Raw genomic sequence first — 24,366 nt, 5'->3', positions numbered from 1 at the left:
TCTTGCAAGATATTCCTCCATCATGTATTGCTTCATCAAAGTTCAAATTTTCTTCTTCAAGGGCTCTCAATGATTCTCTATATAGGATTCTTCATGTCTATGAGATCCACTTCATTGGGAGGCCTACTTAAACATTTCACATCTATTTGTGGACTCTCACCTTTCAAACATTTCACATCTTATAATTGAGCTTCGCTTTGTTTCGAGAATAGTTTAATATTCTCTACTTAACAGGGCCAACCACGTGAAGGTGGAAGCTCATTTGGCCCCTCCCCCCCCCCCCCCTTAACATCACTCTAAATTCCCCGTTAACATCTAACATTCATTCATTCTTTCATCCATTATTAAAATATAACATTCATTCATTATCACATAACATTCATTAACACATAAAATTCATTAACTTTCATTAAAACGCAACATTCATCAATAATCATCAACACATATCATTCATGAACATTCATTAGCACATAATTACATTCATTACACATAAAAATAAGTCATTATCAAATAAGGTAGATTACAATCATTTCTTTCTTTGTTTTTTTTTTAAAGCTATGAAAAGACTAAGTGGAACATCGGTTTCTTCATCATTTCCCCCATCTGCGGATGTTATGCCCTCTTCTCATGCTCTTGATGTATGCCTAGTCCTATACAAAGGACGAGGATGCTGAACCAAAGGGGGGTCCTCTGCAATAACAAAGAATTGGGTTAAATTCAAAACATTTTTTTATTATTGTTACAAGTATTTCATTAATTTAAAGAACACAACCGTTACACTCTTTACCTGATGGGGCCACATCATCTTCCACATCATTTTGTCTAGCCTCAACCTCGACATGCTGAGCACCCTCTAGATCCTCTGGAGTTGAAATACGAAATGTTACATTAATCAATACACCAATTGCAATTAAATTTGTTTAAAGGAATAACAATGGTCCTCTTTACCTGATTGGGGAACATCACGTTCCTGATGTTGTCTACCTGGATCATGCTCCACTTGGTCACCACCGACTACATGCTCTAAAATATTAACAATAAAGGTTACATTAATTACTACACTAATTTTCAATTTAAGATGTTTAATTGTATTAATAATTACATAAAAAAATTTGAATAGCAAATGAATACCTCCACTACTAGGATGCACATCTGAACCTTCATGTATAGGTTATGTTCCACGATTATCATGCTGCATTGCAATGTCACGCGCAGTGTTATCATTGCTTTCTTATTTAAAAAAAATATAGTCACTTTATGTTGAAACTTAACATCAAATAGATTATTGGTTAAGTATTCAATTTGAAATAATTTTCATTTAGCTTAATTACCGTTGTGACAGATGCATCAGAATCTCGTGTTTGCCCACTCAATTCTCATAGCCATTCAGCCATGGCTATATAGCCTTTCTGGTAGCCAATTCTCTTGTCATCTTCCATGGGCACTCTATTGAATTCAGAGCCCTGCATTTTTGCTTAGTAATGTGAATTTTGCTTGTATTGTTTGATAAAAAAAAAATTGTTTACAATTTATAAATATTTTGATGTGATACTTAATTTACTAATTCTTACAATTCATGCGACAAGTTTCATATAACCCCCAGAGCCAATTTTGTGTTGCCCATGCTTTTCTTGTCTTGCCTTGGTTGCCTTTGACGTGTCACTCAATCTATGAAAAGTTTGAAATATGTTAGATTATATAAATATAATGAATAATTAGTACATATTCACATTCTTAATAGTATCACATACCTTCTTCTGGCGTGTGGTGGTGTATTTCCTTTTTTCCTTTGAATTCTCTCCTTTGCATCCAAAATCAGGTCCTTCCACTCCCTCTCTAGAATCATGGGGGACGCTCATACTTTATGTTCTTCTCTAAATGTGTCCTGTATTGGTCCCTCACATACTTCAGATATGTGCCAGCTTTTTCCAGGAGCTTAGTCTTGTCGAATGTGTCATTTCCAAACAACCCTACCATACGGTTTGTGAGTTCATCTTTTAACTTTTTTTCTTGGTCATTCCACCTTAAAACCAAAAACAAACCTGTTAGATTTAGAAAGAAACTGAAGCTACCTTTGATATAGTTCAAGAAATGGATAAAAGGAAAACTATTCTAGCAATGATATGAAATCAAAATAGTGGATAAGGGTTAGTTCACGTATGATGTTCCACCTTTTACGTATGGTGGGCCCAAATATCTGCAATGAAATGTTATTAAGATTTTTATAAAAAATATCATTTCCTGCAAAAAAAACATGGGATCATTAGTCCAAAATGAGTGATCAGTAAGTAAATTACAGTTAGACTATATATAATAATATTTTTAAAGTACCTGGAACCTTATGTATCTTCAAGGGAATCATTTCTTCATCGCTCACCACCAATGTGGCCTGCAACGTTCCCATACTAGTAATACGGGAAGATCTAGGAAATGATGGTATGTTATCAACAGTACTCGCCTCTGGCGCATCCTCATGTGCATCTCCTGCCACAGTAAATGAATCCACTAAGAAATGCTACGTGTTGCCGACATTGCAGTCGGCAATACAGTTGGGCTCGACCTCGAACCCATGTCAGCACCTGAAGAGTAATACATTAAATATGTAAAACATTAAAAAAGCAAGTTCACAAGTCCAAAGGAGTGGTTTTAATATATAGAACATGGTCATCACCTAAACTACTCGCAATACCCTGATCATCGCCACCAGGATGATGAGGCCCTATAAATTTCTGTAAAAACAACACATACATATTTTAGTTAATGACATAAAAGAGATAAAAATATAAACCATTATTGAACTTTTGTTATGATTAAAGCTTTCATTACTGCTTACTTGCAAGTTTTCCATTGTCGTCAACAATAGTTGCACGCTCTTTGTTATCTCATCAGTCTGAGGACTTATGGTTGCCAAATCAAGAATCTCTTGCCTAATTTTTCTAATATTCTTATGTACAAATTGCATAGGGTTTGCGGTAAGTGTGATGTCATCAGTGCATAACACTATCGACTGCCCCACATCCCTATGGAGCTGCTGAGGTACTGCAGGTTCCTTTCCCTTATCCCGAACATCTGTCTGTGACAAGAATATAATTAACACTATCAAAATTACTTCAAAACACTCAAGAAAAGATCATAATGTAACAGTTTGATTCTATCTAATTTGTACAATTACAATGAGGTTTATCTGCTCTGTAGAAGTGTCGGGACCTACACCCCTATCTGTGTTATGTGGTGGATCCATGTGGCCCTGTGACAAAGAAAAAATATAAAAACGTTAGTGAAATGAAACCAATAGACTTAGCAAAAAAACTTAATAATACAATGGTTTATTGGATTCATTAATTGGAAGTTGGCTTAAATGGTATATATATAGTACGTACCACCCCCATGATAGTAACTTTGTTTGTATCTATACGATTCAAATTGTAATCGATTAGCAGCTCTTCCCCTGCACTTATTGATTTTATCGCACATACAAACACACAATTTCCCTCACGTGCCTCAAATATGCAATTGGGTTGCTTATTAGTTGACCCAGGTCGTGTATTATTTATAAAACCTGCAATATTCCATGTTACTTTTGGCCTTCCATCAATGTATACAGCCACTCGTTTACTTTGATCATTATCTTTTTGTTGTATATAATTGGTTGACAGTGCATACCTACGCATACTTTGTTTATATCGAACAATCTGCATCCAATCATTATAATTGTAACAAGGTCCAACAAACTCCATCAATTTAGCAACTTTGTTGTAACAGACCTTTATGCTGTCCATGGAAAATAGGCCCAAACCATGTAATGACGAAGGTGCTATGCGATATATCCTCTCATTAACACAAAAATCAGTGTTTATTGGAGGAAGTTCCTTGGGTACACATTGTTTCAGTAGATGTTTGTACCTCAAGGGCACCTCAATGTCGCCTTTGGTCTCATCATCATAAGAACATGACCCCCCTTGAGCAAGAAAAAATTCCATGCGTTTATTGAATTTTCTTCTAATATTTTGACCTCTAGTTGATCTCCCTGTTTGAGATCTACTACATGTCTCACTTTCCTCTTCTATTCCTGCATTTCCCTCACTTGAGGAAGACACATCTAACAAATACCTATTTGGTGATACCTGTGCACCATCAAATGAGAGAGTTAGTTGGTAATAAGAGAGATATTTTGCAAATGAGGGTAATATTGATGAAGAAGTTGGCCATAAAGTTGATGTTGAGATTAAAATTTGAGTAAGTCCAACTGGGGCCTCAAGTGTTGATAACTGTATTAGATTTGCTACTAATGTTGATGTTTGAAAAACTAAGGAAGTTTGTTTTTCTTGTAATTTTTAAAAAATATATTATTTCTATAAGGTGTATTGACTTATACCTGTCGATCCATGAGACTGTGCAGGATCCTCGTCAAAGGGGTTCAGGTTCCTGCACCAACAATTGAGCATCATAAGCATTACATTTGTAATTTGATAAACAATAAATACTGCAGTATCATAAGCATCACATATGTAATTGAGCATCATAAGAATCACATATGTATCATCATAAACATGTAATCCATCACATACGTGTCATAAATCACCATCCATCACATAGCTAATAAGTAGTCCACATTCCATAAATAAACACAAAGTTCAAAAAATGTCACATGTATCATCATAAGCATGTAATCCATCACATATGTATTTTAAATCACCATCTATCACATAGCTAGAGGTGCATCATGAATTAATTAAGTAATGGCATTAGAATTCAAAACATATGAATTAATTATGTAACCATATAAGTCAAATCAATTTCAGTCAAGATATCAATATTAAATAGATAATATAATAATCACATCTCATACATTTCATTCATGTCATTGATCTTCTTCTTCATCCAACTCATCATCATGACCATCATCATCATCATCATCATCATCATCATCATCATCATCATCATCATCATCATCATCATCATCATCATCATCATCATCATCATCATCATCATCATCATCATCATCATCGTCGTCGTCGTCGTCGTCATCGTCATTGTGTTCGTCATCATCATCATCATCACCATCACCGACACCATCACCATCACCATCACCATCATCATCAGCAGTAGCACCATCATCATCATCAACTTCTTCTTTGTGTACATTTCCGTCAAGAACATCATTGAGTAACTGTCGATCGTGATCATCTATATCATCTTCTACTTCTTTGGTATCTTCTTCTTCCATCACATTATACATTATCGGCCTTCCTCTTGGATCATGTCTAACAACAAATGACCAACCTGGTTTATGTGGAACCTCCGAGTAAAATACCTGCTCACATTGACTTGGAAGAACATAGGGCTCATCCCCAACTCGTTCAAATGACCTTGTATTAACCATTGTAAATCCATTATCATGTTCGATAATAGTTCTATCAGGATCATTTATATTCAGTTGTAGCCTATACCATTTGATGATGAATAGAACTAATTTGAAGGAATTAAAGTCACACTCAAGTATATCATCCAAAATGCCATAGTATCGATTTTGAGACACTTGAGGATGTATGCCATTTCTAGATGAAATATTGGTCACCTCAAAGACTGCAGTTATCCCAGAATCACAAGTTTTCTTCGTGTCATCCAACTATTTGATGCGAAATTTATGACCATTGCAGCACATAGCCTTGTGGTGTTTGACTTGCAATATGTCTAACATATTAAAATTATTGCATCATGAGTTGATAAACATACAGGTGATTAATAAAATTATACGTACCTGTTGATCTCTTAAACCATATGCTAAATCAATTTCCCTTTGTGTAACATTGGAATCTCCATTACGATGAGCTTCTTTAACCAATGAAGTGACACCATCCCATGTTAATGTGTGACCAAAATATTGACATCGTTCAATCCACACCGTCATCCAATCAAGATTGTTTGCAATATACAAATGTAGCGCATCCCACTCCCAACCAACTGTACAAATAATTAATAGACCACTTACAATTGATTTATTTAGAAGATGAAGAATTAATTGACTACAATAACATCTTATAATTACCTCTCACTTTCTTCAATCTACCTTTCCCCATCAAGTGCTCCCCTTCAAATTTATTAATGGGGTTGGGATCCCAAATGTGATCTACGTGGATTTTTGCTGCAAACTTAGGAAGATATTCAGTAATGTACACCATAGTTTGGTATACCGTATATCCCTCCACCATAGAACCCTCAGGATGTGCTCTTTGTCGAACCAAAGCCTTCAAAAATTTCAAGTGCCTTTCAACCATCCACATTGACCTAGTGTGTACAGGTCCACACAATTCGATCTCCTCAACTTGGTGTATGAGGTAGTGTTCTTGTGCATTGAAAAAAGTTGAAGGTAGACACTTTTTCATTTCACACATTAGATGAGGGATTTTTCTCTTCCAATATTTTATATCTTCCTTGTGGATTTCTTTAGATGACAACCACCTAATTAAAGAGATTGAAGAAGCAAAAATATATAAACGAGACTTTACAAAATAATATACAAATATATTGCATAACAAGTAAAACAAATGGCAAATATAATATATATACAACAAATTGAACAAACATCACTACTTACCTCATGTATTTTCCAAGCTCATATATGACTTGCTTGATATTATTGTCGAAGTGGTCTAGGAGAGATAGAGGTAGAACGTACTGCAACAATTATAAAATGATCTTTTCATTGTTTTCTAACATAATACAATGAAAAGTACATGCACAGTATACAAATATATAGTAAATACACAAGAACGTGAATTACCTTAATGAAGGTATGCCAATCATGCATTTTCATCGCTGGCCCAAATTCACTCTTCTTTGATATGAGATTGTTTATGTTCGCAGCAAATCCTGTGGGAAATCAAATTTTTCGTATGACTTATTTTATAGAATTGCTTTGCTGCTCCATTAATAACCAAGGAAGGGCACTTATATTAATTTGATCTCCATTGCTATTTGATTGAATGACATTTTTCATTGCATGATTGGATTCCACAATGTCACTACAAATTTTGAAAAAAAATTCTTTGTCACGCCTTCCATCCGATATTTTCCATAATGTCTCTGTTATATTCTTTCCAATATGCATTGTATCAAACAAATGCACAATTTGTAGCTGCTCGTAGTAAGGCAACCTACTAAATTGTCTAGGATAAATTTTTAGTCCTTTTGGAAGGTGGCCATCCATGCCTTGACGACCTTCAGTATCATCAATTACATCATCAGTAAACAAAACACTATAGAAAAATTCAAATTCCAAACATAAACCATTAGATGGAATGACATTACCTTGATGATTAATTCTATTATATTCCAACTTCCATAAATGAGGAGTCATTCTTCGTGGCTTTGATGTAGTCTCTTCTTTCCCATTGAAAAGATGTTTTTCAGTATTCCGGTACTTATGATTTTTGTGAAGGAAGTGCCTATACTCATCAAACACCTGCTTTCCTAAACTTTTTGAATGACGGGATTTCATCCTTGGACCACAAACTGGACATGCAAATTTTCCCTTTGTTTGAAGACCTACAAGATAATGTATAATTCTATTAAATCTGTTAATTTTTATAATTATAATTATCATGCACAACTTGAACACTATAACGTACCACAAAAATGTGTTAGCCCTGGGGCATCATGTATTGTCCATACAAGCATTGCATGGAATTGAAATTGTCTTTGTCCTTTTGGTCTAGAGATGTCATACATGGTCACACCATTCCATAACTCTAGCAACTCGTCGATAAGAGGCTCAATATATACATTCATATCTTTAACTTGGTACTTGCCTAGTGGAATGAACAAAAACATTACATAATTATTATGACCATTTTACTTCAATATTTATAATTAAATGTAGATGACTATTAAATGATAAAATACCTGGAACAATCATTGCCAACATTATGTGCTCCCTCTTTATTGACATCCATGGAGGAATATTATTGTTGATAACAAAAATAGGCCACACCGAGTAAAGAGATCTCAACTCTCCAAATGGATTGACACCATCCGCTGCCAATGAAAACCTAAGATTATGAGGTTCTTCTTTAATGTGTGGCCACTTTTCCTCTATGTCCATAAATGCTGAACCATCCGCAGGCATTCAAATAATGTCATCTCGACTTCTATTGCGTGCATGGTAATCCATAAATTGTGCCAAGCTAGTGCACTTGAATAATCGTTGCATACGTGGAATAATGGGAATATAACGAAGAACCTTGCGAGGCACCTTTTTTGTTATTTGATCTGTTTGATATCTACTGATATGACATTCAAGGCATTCTATTCCAAATTCATGTTGTTTATGATATATAATATGATCATTGGGACAAGCATCTATTGTTTGATACTCCATTCCAATATCTTTCATAATGGCTGATAATTCTCGGTATGAGCGAGGTAGAATATTTGATGGTGGTAAGAAAAACTCACCTATCAATCTACATCAAAAAAAAAGTTTGAGGTGTTAATATAAAGAATATTAATGGTACATGATTCACCATTTATTAACTGTAATGACATGTATGACACACCTTAACATACGAGAGATTGTTATGTTCGATAAACCATTCATAACCTTCAAGTTCACCAACAACAATACAGCAGAGAGAAGAGTTGTTTGGGAGCCTTTGTAAAGGGGCTCATATGCCTTCTCAAGAAGAGGTAAATCATGAACATCAAGGTCATCTTGATGATCATGATCAGTTGTGCCAGTACTAAATGTGTCATGGATCAATGTATTTGTACCATCATCTTCAATTGTGTTTTCTGGTGCATGATCGTCATCTTCCATGGGGTCATTATCTTCAGCTTCGATATTCACACCTCCATGTTCCTCCACTTCCAAAACCATATTCTCAGGGTTTTGTTGATCCATACCATGTGCTCTAGGGTGCTCCACCTATATAAAATTGATATACATAAATAAACTGTGATCATGATCTCATTATCAAGTGTTTTCTTATGTATATAAACTATTAAAACGATATAATGAACAACTTACCAGTGGATGATAATCATGTCCCCCTTCAATGTGACCATGCTGCCTACAATGTTTCTTAGCTGTTTTGATTAGAAGTCTTCTAGTCTTTAAGCCCTTACAAATTTTGCAGGGACAATAAAATTTCCCATCACCTTTTCTTTTCAAGTTAGACCATAATCTAGCAATTGTCTCCTTATTTTGTTCTTCGCTGATATTATCTGACATGGTCTTTCTTCACAGGCAAAAAAATCAGGTTATGGAAACTTCAGTGCAAAAGCTTCACAAAAATTGCAAATCGAACCAAAACCATTGAACTTAATAGAGAATGTATTTAATGTAGTTGATTGTGTGAATTTCTGAGCATTGTGTCTGCAAATTCTTACTAAAAGTTTGCCTCTTGCAGACTTTCTGAGAGACATTTTTGAGTATTCTAAGCAAAGCATTTATTTAAACATACACTTATTCATCCACATTGCAGGGATAACAATACAAGGCTCACATATTGGTCTAAGAGGATGTCGTGGTCTCACAAAGTAACCAAGAACCATATGAAATGATTGCCATCTTGAATCCACACACAACTAGGGAGGATCCATACGATTATGTATGACTTCCCCCTTGTTTGTTTAATGGGATTAGCCAGCTCCAAGACATAGCCATCAATAATCACTAAGAATGTACAAGTGGATTGTAGCTACCCATACAACAAACACTTACCCCTATCCTCAAATTTTCCCAATGTTTGATTCCTTATATACACTCATCCAAGGTTATCTATGTCGATCTTGGTGAGGAATCACATCACAACAAAGAAGGCAACATTTAAAAATAGCAAGAGTTTCACTAAACTACCAAAGATCATAACTATTGAAAGAAAGAAAAAATAGTAACAATAATAAGTCAAATAAATATGTTCAATTCCAATAGCAAATCAAGCATAGCCACAATAACTACACAATAGAGAAAACTCACAATAGTGATTAAACTAATTCAAACAAGATAAAATAAAATTGTTGGCCCATGCAACAAAGATGAGAGATCATGAATAATTGAAGGAAACTTCACAATCCTTAAAAGTGCACATTACATAACTATACGACTAGAAATTGTGGCTAAATAGAGTGAAGATTCATCATGACTCCAATAATAGTCCCTCATGTGTGCATTTGTGGCATGAACACAAAAACTCCCACTCGGCATGGCCATGTACCTAATGGAGAAGACATGCCTAGGCTACATGCCCAAAAAACATGACTATAATAATAGTCCCTCATGCATGCATTTGTGGCCTGCACACTACAAATCCTAACATATCATGGCAATACACCTCATATAGAAGACACACCTAGGGCCACATTGCACATAGCAACGTGCCTCACAAAGATGACATGCCTAGGGCACATGCCACATAGCAATGTGTCTTATGGAAAAATGTACATGCATGTCACACACCAAAGCTATATGTATACATCATGAGGCACATTCAAATGTTATCAAACACAACCTATTGTATCTAACATGAGTTCCTCTCTACATGTGTACAAATCTTCCAACACTAATTGCCACTAAGAAGGAATAATATAAAATGCATCTTCAAATATTTGTGTGTGTGTGTGTGGAATTGTGTCTTTGAACCCAAATCGCTACCATCAACAACATGTAACCATCACCTACACTATCAAAACATAAGTATGGTGTGACATCATATCTATTTGCATAATGTCAAAACACATGCAAACATGAAAATCATCATAGCATGACAAAAATCAAACTCCACATGTTGGAACAAAGATATAAATAAGATAATAGGGTAAGAGGAAACCCATACCAAGAACCACATACCAACTATCGGCAATGCCATCAAGATAAATGTAGGATAGGATACCACTATGAGCCATCCAATGGTCCATTCTATGAGGAGAACTAGGGGATACTATCTTTGAAAGCTGTGGTCAATAGAGATAATCCCTACTAATGCCACAATATGTCACCATAGCTTCTTGAGTTTTCCATTCTTCTACTTAACACCACATTTATTGAGTTCCTCAACAACGAGGTTGGTTCTCAATAGGATGCACAAACATGTAAACACACAAGTATGGTTTCATCATACTTGTATTGTATCATACTTGTACAACAATACAAATTCATTTTTCTAGTTAATTACTTAGTGTAAAAATAACTCCATTACATAACATAGGGTAATAATCACCATAAGTTTTCAAATAAACTGCCCAAACATCAATTGGAGTTACCCTTTCTAAGGTACAAACATAATTTATTTATAACTTCAAAATTAAAATAATCACAATATATCCAAATAAGTTCAATAGTGCATGGAAATAGACAACATGATCCATAATTAAACCCATAAATTACCCTAATTAGATATGCTAATAAAATGGTGTCTCAAATAATAGAGATTATGTTGGACCTATAATAGAGATCTGGACTTTGTTTCATCATACACAAGCATGGTTTCATCATACTTGTATCCAAATACACCATCCACAGATAGGTACTCAGTACCACAATCTCATGGGTACCCTTTTAGCTGAATTTACCCTATATTTAGGTGAATCTACCCTTGTATCATTCCTTGATCTAGTATGTCATTCCACCAATCAATAATTTTTCCATATTCTTGGGAGAATACACTATCCCTTAGGTGAACATGCCATATCCTTAAATGAATCCTCCTTGTGATCATCATCCTAAGTCCTCTTTTTGTTAAGTCTTATCCCTTCATCTTTAGGAAAATCCACCTATCCTTATGTGAATCTACTTTCTCTAAGTCCTCTTTTTGTTCAAGAAGACACAATCAAGCCTTCATCACATTCCATAAAAATAAAATCATTATTCCATATAATTGGAAGGAAATGATATATTGCAAAGATTACTATGAAGGTCTAAAATAGTAAAAGAGATGAGACTAATCTTTTATTTCTACTTACAACAGTGAATTGGTTGAGATATACTCATAGACAAAGTGAATGACATGTATGAGAACAACCTCAATAAAGGTAAAAAGGACAATAAATAGTAGTGATAGATGAAAATGCATTGAATGTGCCAAGAAAAAGACAGTGGAAGCCATGGAGAAATCACTATCAAAACAAAGCCATTAAATAAAACTATGTTGGTGCAGCTTGAGAAGCACAGTAGAACAATGAAAAAAGAACACTATAGGATTCACATTACAATGACATCAGTGAACAATCATCTCTTAGCATGTATCTTCATTGACTTTGGTTGCTATACAAAAATATAGTGATCATATGCAAATACAATTACATGGTTTGAAAAAGGATACATTACCATATGATATAGGCTGAAAAAGATAAAATTTAATATGTACTTGGAAAAGGGTCTTATTAGTAAGACTCATCATTCATATGTTTACTCTAGTCTATGTTTATATTGCATAGAATATCAAATTTGGTGATACTATTTGAATATGTGAGCATATGTTATATGGTTTTGATCATTGGATAAGAGAATTGTTGCCTAGTAGTTTTCTAACGACATTGAATATAGTGTCTAAAAGACTTTGGGCTTGAAACACTTTCTAAAGGCATTAAAAGAATGGGACACTTTATGTCACTAGAAAATGGGAATATATTATACTTAACTTTTTTTTATCATCCCATCGAAATTCATTTACAATATCTCGAGCTCTGGCTATGACACACGATAGTTAGGGTTCTTGCTTCTTGGATGACTATGTAACTGGTAGCCCGTGTCTGATAAATATACAAACTAGTATGTATATTTATTGTATGATTAAGGGTTGTTTTTGTAAAAATCCTCATTACTGTCATGTCTAAATATTGTTAAGCATTTGGTTCAAAAACATTTTATTAACTCATTTCGAGCTTTGCATGTGTAGTGTCTATTGGGTCAAGGGTTTCATGATCTATAACTGTTGTATTTTGTTAAAAATGTTTTTCTATCTGCAACATTTGCCAGCATCCTCCCCGCGTGTGCCAAAATAGGAGCTTTGGAACAAGGTATGGACATCCATCAAAGCATAATCGAAGGGGGTTTTTTTGTTAGAAATTAGTTGCAAATGCTCCAATAACAAAAATCGCAAAATGGGGTAGCATACACAGCATGTGATTAATTCGCAAAAAAAAACCAGTCTCAATATGATTGTAGAAAAAAATTAGTTGCCCTTACCTTGCTTGTGCAGAGATCACTCTGGCGGGGGGGGGGGGGGGTAGGGAGGCAAGACGGTCGTCGGTTGCTTCGAATTGCTTCGATTCAAAATGAAAATGCGTTGTGTTTTTTTATTTATAAAATGGCCAATGTCATCAGAATTTTGACGAACACAGGCATATTTTTTAAAAAAAATCAAATTTGACCCCAACGCTCCTTGTTCGTTGGAATTTGACCCCAAATGTATTAGTGGGGTAACAAAAAATGTCTCCTCCCGATGAGACAATGATATCCCAATGACTTCAACTTCGATCGGTGTAACTTATCCTGATCAAGTCTCCTTCTCCTTGCCCAACTTGTCTTCCTCATTGGGTATCGACATAACCTAAAACACCTCTCCTCGATGGTTTAAGTTACCCCGATGACTTAGTATTCTCCTCCTTTTGGTACCACCTCATCGGAGTAGGTCAAGCCGATAAAACCGCCTTCGCCACCTAGTCCATTGGGTATTGGGATAGCGTAAGATGACACTTTCCAATGACTTGATGACAACGACTCCAAGTATTTCGTGCCATCCGCCATTGGCACAAGTTCTGTTGATAACCTCATCAGGTATCGGGGTAACTTTTTCCCGGTGCTTCCGTTAGTGAACATTATGCCAATGACTTTGCCTTCTTGGTATTCTATCGGTGTAGCTCTTCCCAATGATTACTAACTCACCAAATTTCTTTCTCTCAATCGCACCCTGAGAAAATGCCATCGGACTCATCGGTGTGAGTTTTGTCGATTGACACGCACCCTTTTATCCTTAGGCAATCTTATCGGGGTGACTTACGCCAATAAACATAATTTTATATTTTATCAAGATAAGGCTTTCTTTCACAAATGTAACTTTCCACAACCATGATAATGGACTTCTAAGGCACTAAAAACATCTCTGAATGTACTCATGACCCTTCTTCTATGAAGAACCCTAAAATGTTCTCTTGCTATGCAAATATTGTCATGATGAAGGTTATCGCAATGTCACCATACTTAATGGCATCCCTTAATATGCCCAGGTGATACTTGTTCATGTAGATTCAAGCTACAATTGGATTTCTCTAACACAACAACATATCTCCTACATATGCAATCCAACAGTAAATGCTCTTATGATGAAAATATACATATAAAATATCAATAAATAGCACAAAATATTTTGCAAAAATATGTACTAACAGGACATATTGCTAAATTCTGTAGAAGTAGAAATCCACTAGTTGGTAATGGAGCATCAAATGAGAAAGGGAAAGAAAAGGTTAGTGAAATACGGCCAGATCATATTCAAAGATGGGCCAGGAAGACTGAAGAACAATCAACAGATGGAAATGCACTAGTAGGTAGCACAACCGATAACTAAGGCAGATGCCTAAGGGGTAGGCAAAATTCATGAAGATGCTACATATACTGTGAGAAGAGATTCAAAAGATGATCCAAACATTGGAAATGCTTATTCGACATGGAGGTTTTGTTCAAGATTCAGTATCTTTCACCGACAGTCATTGATGTGAATGGAAAATTAGGGTTATTCTTGGAGGTTGAAAGGTCGAATTCACTTCATTATTGATCACCTTGCTTTCAGAGAAATTCAATGTTATTAAGAGCGACTAAGAGCAATCAGATTTCTTCTTGAGCGATTTCACTGGCGATTGGAAGAATTTGTTAAAGGTTTCACCGGAAGCGATTAACAGGTATTTATCTTCAATCATGGAAGTAGAATCATCATCTATTCCTATCTTTTTTGCAAATCCAACTGTTGTAGAGGTCAAGGACCACCCCAGACCAACTTTCAAGCAGTATCTACATGTGGCTACCCTAGAAGACTTGATTGGAGCATTTTCCTGTGTTCTGGAGGGAGTTGTTTATGTTGAAGATGTTGGGGCATACATACATTGTCACATTGAGGATTTGGGAACATCTGATATAAAGAGAATGTACATGAGCGAGCTTATGGGAGCGAGCTTATGGGAGATTCTGGAAAGATCAAATTGGCATATAAGCACATTGAAGACTTAGGGTGTACTAGCATTTTGGACATTGTAGAATTTGAAGATGAAATCATATGGTATTTTTTAAGCAGAGTAAATGGAGAGTTTATCTGGTTAGATATACATTACAAGATTACCAAGGAAGCCATCAGGGAAATCACTAGTTTACCATAGGTTGGGCAACGTCTAGACAAGAAGGTTTCGAATGATTATCTCAACAAAATCACCGACGCGACATTTGACAGATGATCTATGAGAATCAACATTATTACCAACACATACATCAGATTCGGTAGCATGATCATCGGTTATAAGGTAACTCAGTCAAACCAACTGAATTTTGTTTCCATTTCCTACATTTTCACAGCTTACAAAATGATGAGAGAAAATGAGAAATTAGATCTATGCAGTTGGATGTTAGATGAACTGTTAATAAAGCTAGGAAAGATTAAAGGTGAAAAGAAAGGGACTTTCTGGTATGATAACTTAATTGTCTGCTTAATGTTATTTTTCGTGAATGACACTCCCGGTTTTGGGAAGAGGCAATGGGAACTTGATATCCTGGTAGGGAGACAATTGAAAGAGTCAATTGCTACTTTAGGCAGTCAGAGAGATGATAAAGTATGGGGATATTTTAAGGGATTCTAGAAGTCTATGAAATCTAGGGAAAGGGTTCCTAAGCATATTGTTGAAAAATACTCAACTGACATATGCTTCATGGTGAAGAAAGATGAAACACTTATTGAAGAGGTTAAGCCCTAGAAGATTTGGACTGAGGAAATGGACTATGAAGTTGATGGAAAAATTTTAGAGGCTTGTGCAAAAATATTGATTGATGCAGCTGTTGATGAGGTAGAAAAGCCTTGTGGTATTGCAAAACAAAAAACACAAAAGGTTAAAACAGAGCTCAACCGGAAGAAGAGAGAGAATCAGGAAGGAAAGGCAAGCAATTTTGTTGAGAAGGTTTCACAAGACATCAAAGTATTAATTGATGTTGTCCCGAAGAAAGGCAGGAAGAGGAAGGATCTAGAAGTACACATTGAGCCTGTTACAGCAGAGTCTGAATCTGAGGTTGATACACCCCTAGCTTTCAAGAGGGTTGTAAAGAAGAAAATAGAGGAAACAAAGGTAGAGGCTAAAAAGCAACTGGTTAGGAAGGTTACATTGAAGTTACCGACACATAAGCAACCACCAAAAGTAACCACTTTAGCTCCAACCGATACTGCAAAAAGGAAGAAGAAGAATGACATTGACATGGCTATTCAAACTGGTAATGTAACTATCATACCACCAAAATCTTGTGCAAAGTTAGTAGATGAAATCACTAAGGATGGCATGTTAAAGAACATTTAGAGGATTATGAACAAAGAGAGGTAGAGGAAGAAGTATTATTATATTTGGATATTTATAAGAAAGCCTTAATAGAAATTGAAGATCAAATACCGACAGAATTGTATGATATGTTAGATGTTAGGAGACTGTTAGCAATGCAAGAAGACAAACACATAAAAATTCAAGAATTGTTATCTATTTTTTTTTCTATTACTCCAAAGGAAATGGAAAGGACACTTGAGGTGGCAGATAGAGAAGTCTTTAACAGTAAACATAGAATAACCAGTCTTATGCTAGGAAGGGTAAATGTGATAATAAAGGAGACCCACAAGGGATGGGTTAAGTTCTTAGGAGGGAACAAAGGCTTCTTTACTTCACCAAAATCAAAGAAAGACACTGCACACACCCTGGTTGAAGGGAAAGGAAAGGGTATTATGGGTAATTCACCCTCAATTTTGAAGAACATTAAGATAATGGAAATTAAGTGCCCGGTAGATAAAAGTGTACATTCAAATATTGAGACACCAACTAATACATAAAGTGAAAAGATTGATATTGTATAGGATACTAATGCATAGGATACAAATGTATAGGTTGAGGTTATAGTTCTTAGAGAGGAACCAACAGTTACAGAGACTACGCCAAGTGGCGAAGCCATCAGTGTAAGTAAGGAAGCTATTAAGGATAAATCATCAGAGGAGAAGAAAGGGGAATCCAACAGGGAACTAGTAGTAGGTCCATCATTGTTGTCAATTGACACCTCGTAGGTTGTAAGGAAAAACATAAGTGAGATGAGTCCTACTGAACTCATGATGATGGCTTCACAGAAATTAATGAAGGAGGGATCCACAGATAAAGGGATTATTGATCAGTTTGTCACTGTATTACATAAAATAGTCCCAGAGTGCAATATTGACAGGGAAATGAGCCCATCCGGCAAGCTTAAGACAATTATTAAGCATATTTCAAAGGATTTTCAATCCTTGCAGTAGATTTCAAACCGACAAGCACTGGAGAGGTTCACTCAGGCTAAAAGAGTCACATTTGATCAAGTGATTAAATCTGAGAAGAAGAAGATTGATGAAAAGTTGAAACTGATAGATAATTCTTTGAAACAATGTAAACATATATATAGGGTATGTTGTAACACATATATACTTATAGTTAATGTGCATAAGAAGATAAAGGAATTTTAGGAGAAAATTACAAGCATAGCTAATTATTTCGATGGATTTACTTCATTGACTACATCCATTGATGGTCAAATTTTGGTTTTGGAAGCCCAAATTTCTATTCTTGAGAAAGAAAAAGACAAAATCATAAGAAGAGCCAGAAGTCTTAGAGGCTTGGTGAGTCCTTGGTTGGATTCACTCGGTGTACATAAGAAGGAATGTATGGATGTGGTTGGAAAGCCCACACCGACAGAGCTAAATGAGAAAGAGTCATTTGAACATATACTAAATGGACTTGTATCTATTTCCGACACTTTCAAATGTGGTTGGGATACTTATCTTGAGCTATTGGAGAAGGCATATCCAGAAATTTTCAAATTTGTTAAGCTCCGATAAGATATTTTGGGTTACTCATTGTACAGTTTGGGATCTTTGGCATTTTTTTAATTTTTTGATGGCATTGATGTCAAAGGGGGAGTGATATAGATGTGAAAAATAAATAGAAGGAGTTGTATACATTAAGGGAGAGATGGAGATCTATGGGAATATGGAGTATTTTGCATTAATGAATATTCAGCTCAGGGGGAGCAGGCAGGATGAAACCGACAGATGAAACCTTGACCATTTTTCACATGAGTGTTGCCATCAATGCCAAAGAGGAATATTTTTGGCAATTGACACTCAATTGGTTGGTTTCACTGTGTTGTCATTGATGGAAACATGATATTTTGTTCTGGATTCATGTTTTGGTTTAGTTGTGTACCGACAGACACTACACCGTCACCGGTGGATAGAAGGATTTCTTTGGTTACTGACAATGTAAGCCGACATGGTTTAGAATATGGTTATCGGTATTGGAGGCCAACATCTCTTGGATCCGGCATCAAAAATTGTTTTTGATATTCATATATTTATGTTATCTAGCCGACATGTAATTTGATATTGTAATAATCTTTGTAAGCCGACATAAGGCATGATAAGTTGTATAGGGTATATAGGTCAGTTGGATTAGATCATTTTGACAGAGATATGGTGATGAAAGAGTGGATGTGATATGATGCGAAATATATCAGAGAGATTATGTGTGGGGATATTTATGTAAGGGTTATTCCGGTAAAGGGTTTAGGGTTTCAGAGCGAAACAGACAGAGCTTAACCGAAACTGTATTTTGGCATAGAAGATGCTATCTTTTTCAGTTCAACACTTCTTCGGATTGTAGTCTGGATTTATATGTAGTCAATGAGGCTCCTTTTGTGATTGAGCAGTGTGCTCTAAGCTGTAAGCCATCTTGCAAGTGGAGGCCCCTTATATTTTGTAATATCTCTTCATATGGCCTATGGATTGATATTGTGGGTCACAAATCCCATCGTGGTTTTCCCTCTTTAGGGTTTTCCATGTACAATTTTCTGTGTTATGGTTCTCATTTATGTGATTGTCTTATTGGTTGCTTTACTTCTTTCAATTTTGTATGTACCGATATACTGGTTGGCGTATGCATGTTTTAATAAGGTTAAAATTGGACTTCCCAGTATAACACCAATTCACCCCCCACCCCCCCCCCCCCTCTTAGTCTTATTGTATTCCAACATTAATCTCCCAATCCTATTATTCCTATTAATTAATCCAATTAATTAATTCTCCAACCTGTTTCCTCCTAATTAATTATTTGCCCTTGTTGTCAATCCATTTTGATTAATTACTTTAATTAATCAAATATCCCCTTTCCAAGCCCATGGATTAATTAATTTGGTTCAAATTCCTACTTGAAAACATGGCTCCTACATTTTCTCCCTAACCTCCTTCCAATTCTATCCTATCCAACCCTATCCATCAAAACCTACCCTATCCTAGTCATCCTCCCTAATCAGCCTTATCCTAACCAATTCCTAATTTTGGGGAAAATATCCTATTTTGGGTGGCCTTTTCTAAAATGGACACATGTCACTCTTCCTATTTTTGGGTGGCTTTGCCCAAAATAGACATGTGTCCTCATGGACACATGTCATTCTTTTTCCATCTAGCTGAACCGCTTGTCCATTTTTGGAGGACAAGTGTCTCCTCTTCACCTCCCCTTCCCTTCCTCATCTTGCCTATTTAATCCCTCCATTTTTAGACCAAATTCTCTTCGATCCACTTTTTCATACATCATACTGTTACTCTGCCAAAATCATTACTCAACCTATCCATTATCATTTTCATCCATCAATCCATTATCATTTGCATTTTCTATCATGAAGCAATATCAAACATCTGAAGCTACGTCATGAGAACACATCCAATCGCAGAATAATCAAATCGAAGTGGGCATTTGGTTTGCATTTGTGTTTGCTTGATTAATTAGCTTGCTTTTTAGTCCTTAGTATTCACACACACATTTTTCATCGCACATTTTCTGGAACGCCCGGTGGGACCCACTTCACAGGTAATTTTAGCATTTTTTGTTGTTTGAGTTTGTTTTTGACATATTTGAGCACTTGTAGGCAAAAAAGAGGAATTACACTCAGATTTCCAGCACGACAGAAGTCTATTTTATCAGTCCCGAGTATTCACGAAATAGTGGGAACACACTCTAAAGTAGCCAGAACAAAAACTAAAGCTGTGGGAATACTACCTAAAATAGAGGGTTCACATTCCCATAGCCGAACGAAAGGTATAAATCTCAATTTTAAGTTTAAGGATTTTTGTAAATGATTTTGGCATTTTTTCTACATAGTGGCGGGAACGCACGAAGCAACAGGAATGCTCAAAACAATGGGAACGTGCCCTGGAACCATAGGAACGCAACATAAACCAACGAGTTCATGTTGTTTTAAATAGTGGGTTTGCACTTTGAAACGATGGGTTTGCCCATTATCATTTACATAATTTTCCAAAATATTGTTTTCCTACTAATATGCTAACTTGTATGTTGGATGACTTAACTTTTGCAAGTTTGCACTCTGAAATAGTGGGAATGTGAAACAACAAGAACACACGAAACAACGGGAACATTCCTTGAACCAGCGAGAATGCGACTTGGAACAACGGGTTTGCCCATTATCATTCAAATAATTTTCCAAAATGCTATTTTAGTACTAATTGACTAACTTGTGTGTTTTTGGATGGTATTTTTCTAATGTTTATGTAGCAAATCAAGCGATACGAAGACCCTACACTTTTAAAATATTAACAATTGATTGCAGGATCGCTACAGAGGCATTTTGCGAAGACAATATTTCCTTTATTGCTTTAAATTTCACATTTGTGTCTTTTGTTTAATCTAGGCACACTTGAATTCAACTAAGGAAATGGACATGTTGTGTCTTTTGAGTAATTAGGCACACTTCAATTTGATTAAAGGAAATGAACCCCATGTTTTTCGTGTCTTGCATGTTTGTGCATATATAGAGTGGTACTACTGCTAACACACACTATCCTCTCCCTTTGACTCTCGTGGTCGTAGGTGCAAGATAAAAGTGTTAGCGATGCTCAATTTTTTCTTTCTAAGTAGGAGGGTTTGTCCCTCTGAGTAGCCTATAAGGCCGAGTGAGGGGAGAATGACCCAAGCGATACTTTCTTTTGATCTCCCTGGGTATCATTATGCAAATACCTTTGTGGTCTTCATGCAAGTCAAAATCCCTTGGTGCTTGTGTGGTAGATGTGTAACATCTGTGTTCTACGGGCTAGGATATCTCTTAAATGAATAAGCCACCACATGTATGACTACCTGATTCACCCTGAAAGGTCCCCCACTACGAGCCAACTATTCTTTAGTATCCAAAAGTCCTTCTATGTGTTAACTCAAGTGTTGTCATACACGCATACCGAAGAAACTCCTCATGTACCCCCCAATTCGAGATAGAAATTTCACTGGGAAGTGATTATCCAAGAATTCAAAGCTAGGCATGCCCAAGAAGTGTGTGCCAAGGGTGGTTCCAATAGTGTTAGGCTTTTATCAATCTGGTTGGATGCGGTATTTTATGGTTAGGAGATTTAACACATATTGTCATTTGACTATCCATAGGGGTGTACTTGACTGATTTTTATCTCTTTTATGGTCAAATCTTCATGCTTACTATGTTTGGTGTCAAGTCTTTTGTCAAAATATCTGTCTAGCGGGTTTGAAGTCAGTTCTAGCGGGTTCATGGTCTAGGGTAGCAGGTTTGCAGTCGTATTCTAGCGGGAATGTTTTTAGTTTTCAGCCAAAAGTGATACACTTAGCATAGTCGCTCTCACTCTATCAACCAATGGGTTTGCAATTCAAACCCGTGGGTTTTCTCACTGAAGTATAAAGTTCACTCTTTAGTGTGTGTTACCTTGTTCTAGTGGATTTGAGCCCTGAAATAGTGAGTTTGCACCCTGAACTAGCGGGTTTTCTCTTTATAGTGTTTGTTACCTTGTTCCAGCGGGTTTGCACCCTGAACTAGCGAGTTTGCACCCTGAAGTAGCGGATTTGTGTTTTTAGTACTTTTATGTTGATTCAAGCATTTTTCAGTTAGTTTTGAAGCTTGCCAGTCTTGTCCTAGCATCTTTGCACCTTGTTCTAACAAATTCACGCCTTGTTTTGGCAAATTTGTGGCCTATTATAGAGAGTTTACCTTATCTTGTCACGATTTGTCAGTTTAGTCTCGTTATGTTGTCAAATTCCTGTTTCATTGATTTGCAATCTTACATTTCCCCAGCAATTAGAGTCTACCTTTGGTGATCTCAGTCTTAGACGTTAATGTGTTGTCGTTATACTGTCTGGATCATGTTATAAATCTCTTGAGTTTTTCAATAGATGATATCTATCCTTGCATATTCTGAGTCTTAGATGTTGGTGCACTAGCAAAGTGTTGTCCTTGGTTAGTTAGTCACTCTAGACCGATATCTTTGGCTCTTCGCTTTTGTGTTCCAGTGTGGGTTCTATCTTATGTCATCATTATCATCCACTAGGGTCTCGACTTGCATGGTCACTTTTATCATCTCAATTGGTAGTCATCACCTTAGTTATCATCATCTTGGTTCTTGTTTTGTCACTATCGTACATCATCACCTCTCATCTCACAATTTGTGTCATCATTGCCTTCTTCCCAGGTTATCAATCTGAACATCAGTCATCCAAAACCAAACATCAAAATTCATCCTCTTTCTAGCTTCATCAAATGTCAGTCCCCATCCTAGTCTAAGATGGTCATTCATCCTATTCTGAGCTTTGGTCTATCGTCCATTTCTCATCTTTCATCTCTCCAACTCATCAACTAATCGTCATGTTGCAATTTTATTATGATGAGTTTGGTCGTCCTTCATTTTCTTCCACTTCACTTTATGTTGATGATGAAAAGGGTATGGTTGATCAAACTGATGACACAGATGTCCAAGTCATGTCTCAAACCTACTATGATAAGTATGGTCATCCTTCATTTTATTCCACTTCACCCTATGCCAATGATGACAAGGGTATGGTTGATCAACCTGATGAGACAAATCTCCAAGTCATGTCACAATCTTATCTCACTTCTCCATCTGATTTTAATCTTCCTTCCTATCTCAATCCTTCATCTAATCCTAATCCACCATCATTTTTCACACAAGTTATGACTAGGGGCATGAATTACACAATGCCATTATCATTTGTGCCCCCACTCATCCAATCAGTGCCACAAGTGGCCAGTTCTCCATAATATCAATCGCAAGTAACATCACAACCTGATGTTTCCAAACCACAATTCAGTTATCTATAGGCACCATCTTCACACATTGTTGTGATGAATATTCATGAACAAGCATGTGACACCAATCGCAATCCTTCATCTCACCTCAATCCTCCACCATCTACTTCCTCCTATATCAGTCCACTAGCTTCCCTTCCAACTCCCACATCTATCATTCCTCTCCCACTTCCTACCACCATTGAAGACCTTTCATCCATTGAGATTCTTCCCTTGCAATCCCCATCACATACTACTATAGTCATTCAAACTCAATCCAAGAAACCTCTCATCCTTCCATCCAGGCAACCTACCCTAACTGAAGAACCTCTTGTCCTTCCATCCACTCAATCTCCCCCAACTGAAAAACCTCTTGTCCTTCCATCCACTCCATCTCCCCTAGTTGATGAATCTCCCATCCTTCCATCCACTCCATCTCTCCCAATTGAATAACCTCTCATCCTTCCCTCCACTCTATCTATCACAATTGAAGAACCTCTCATTCTTCCATCCACTCCATCTTCCCCAGCTGAAGAATCTCCCATCCTTCCATCCACTCCATCTCTCCCAATTGAAGAACCTCTCATCCTTCCATCCACTCCATCTCCCCTAATTAAAGAACCTCTCATCCTTCCATCCACTCCATCTACCCAAGTCACTGAATCTCCCATTCTTCCATCCATTCCATCTGAAGAGTCTACCCACTCACCTCTCATAACACCATCCACACCAATCCCCTCATGCAAAGATCTTATTCTAGAGCATGTTCAAAGCATTATCAAGCCAAATCAAGATCCTACCATTCCATCTCATCCATCTCAAGATCCTACCATTCCATCCCCTTCATCTTATGATCCCCTCTCATCCCCTCTTCCAAGTGAAGATCCTCTTGTCCCATATACTCCACCTCTTGATCCTCCATTTCCTCCTATCCAAACCATCCCACCACCATCACTCTATCCCTTTGGTTCGCTTACATTCGTCCATGGAAATTTGTT

Source organism: Cryptomeria japonica, chromosome 8 (genome assembly GCF_030272615.1).
Source record: "Cryptomeria japonica chromosome 8, Sugi_1.0, whole genome shotgun sequence".
Taxonomy (NCBI): domain Eukaryota; kingdom Viridiplantae; phylum Streptophyta; class Pinopsida; order Cupressales; family Cupressaceae; genus Cryptomeria; species Cryptomeria japonica.
This window is presented reverse-complemented; position numbering follows the sequence as displayed.